Here is a 2,494-nt window from a genome sequence, read left to right on the forward strand (position 1 = left end):
AGTATCTACGTGTATTATTTCGTTCGTTGTCTTAGGTGTTTCAGTAATATGAAATTTACTTTTGACAGGCTTGCGGTCATATTTACCCCCCGAACAAACAACGCAATTATTTATTACCTTAGTAATAATAGTTCTTAAACTTGCATTTTAAACCATTGATTTTAGCCCTTCGATGTCTCTAGCGAAGTACGAACATTTAACGAATTTAGTTTTGGGGTTTGTGGAAAATGTTTCTATAAGTACTCTTTGGACTTTGTTAAGAGCGGCAACTGAGAGTTCATTATAGATGCCTACTTTTCCTATTGTTAGGTGCCTTTGAAGAATTTCGGCAACATTTGCTTTATCGATATCATTTTTTGCTAAAAATATTCGTTTATTTCCGAATACTGTTTGGGAATCTAAAGCTGAGATCCCACGATTGCCGCAAATGGACCAATCTGGAACAATTTTTATTGTGCTGTATTGGAGCACAATAAAAAAATTGCCCCAATGAAATTCTGTATAGTCACACGGTTGGCTCTTTTTATACAATTCTCATTGCCGTAAGTTGGCGAAAAGCAATATAGTGACAATAATTGCCCCAAACTTATCACACGATTGTTCGAGCATGCGGCAATTGTGACCATAAAGTGTTGCGCTGACCTCTAAATTCTGTTTTTTTCTCTGTTGTGTAAAAATGGCGTATTCTTAATAAAAAAAATAAATCAATTGCATCTGCTTTGTATATTGCGGGCTCATTTTGTGCAAATTTGCTGTTGTTTGAAAGCAAAGAAGCAAAAACTTGTGCCCAACGAAAACTCACGCATTTATTTAGAAGTTTGATTGTATAGTTTTTTTATTTTTCGACGATAACTGCTATGTGGAGTTCAAGTTGCAACAGTTTTCTTTTTAATTTTGTTACGTAGAGGTTTTTTTATTCATTACAAGTAAAATTGGTACAAAAGAGTTATGTTTGTTTAAATGAAAGCTGCGAATTTACATAATTTATGTTTGGAATTAAATTTTATAATAATATGTACAGCTCGCAACAAAAGATAGCACCTTAACATTTTGATCAGTCTTGACTTTTTTCTTCTGTTGTTTAATGTTAATTTTTTCCTATAAAACCATAGCTCATTGTCTAGTAAAAACCACATAAGTCCAAATTCCAAACTTTATACAAAAATTATAAACATTTCTTAAAATTTTGATCACAATTCAATGGTTTTTAATTTGGGTTTCTAGAAAGAATTTTGTTTTGCAATTTACAAAGTAATTTACAGAGAAGAAAGTGCATAATACCGTCAGCTAAAAAAATTATAAAAAATCAACAGGATCTTTTAGCAACTTCAAACCTCCACCTTATTGTATTAAATTTTAATGACCTACAAAACTAAATAACCATTTTTTTCTAGAAATCCAAATTATAAACCGTGGGATTGTGTTCAAATGTTTAAGAAATTTTTATAATTTTTGTATAAAGCTTGCAATTTGGATTTATGCAGTTTTTGTTAGACAATGAGCTATACTTTTATACGAAAATAATGAAGATTAAATAAGTATAAGAGAAATAGTCAAGACTGTTCAAAATGTTGAGGTTCTACTGCTTTGTCGTGGGCTGTATTGAACTTTTAAGTTTTTTTTAAATAAATTTATACTGTCATGGCAGTCCGCCCTTTGGTGACATAAAATACCTTTCGTATTCTTCTCGTATGAGTTTTGCTTGTGGTGGTATATATCGCGGCAAAGATTCCGTTATCGGACTTCAAGAAAAATTATAATTTCACTACAAATTAAATTAAAAGTTATGTTGCTTCCGAAAACAAGGATATTAATTTCAGTGATTTTTGGACACATAAGGAAGCAAGAAAGTAAATTATTAATAAACAGCCTAAATATTGATGTGTATTGTTCACTTCAATTTTCGCACAAGAATACAATAAATATTGCCGCAATTTTGAAATTTTCATTGCCCCATGATTGCCAATCGAGCTATCACACGATTGCCGCACACGGGCCGTATTTGATTGGGCACAGTAAGCACAATATCAACCTCTATTGCCACATGAGTCAATGTATTGTGAAATCACGATTGGGGCATAAAATGAGGCAATAATTGGTGTATTGCGGCAATCGTGGGATCCCAGCTTAAGACTTTTTTATATATAACTATGATTTGGGTTATAAATCGATTTACAACTGTTACTAGGGCTGGCATATGATCGTTCAGATTCTCTGGAGGGTGATTCGTCGTCTCTTGTTGTGGTGTGTTAGCGTAAGGGTTTGGGTCAAAAGAATCAATGGCGTTTATCTCCTGAGTGGCGATATTTATGCGGCTCATAAAATCAACTGTTTTGTTATCTCTGCCCTATATATAGTCGATTTTGGCGTCATACTCGCCTAATTGTATCAGCCAGCGTTGTAGGCGTGGATTTGAGAACTTTGTGTGCAACCATTTAAGACGTTGGTGATCGCTTTACAGATCAAATTCGCGGCCATAAAGATATGGGCGGAA

The sequence above is a fragment of the Rhagoletis pomonella genome, unplaced genomic scaffold (genome assembly GCF_013731165.1).
Source record: "Rhagoletis pomonella isolate Grant_MI unplaced genomic scaffold, Rhpom_1.0 Rhpom_scaffold_00001, whole genome shotgun sequence".
Classification (NCBI taxonomy): Eukaryota; Metazoa; Arthropoda; class Insecta; order Diptera; family Tephritidae; genus Rhagoletis; species Rhagoletis pomonella.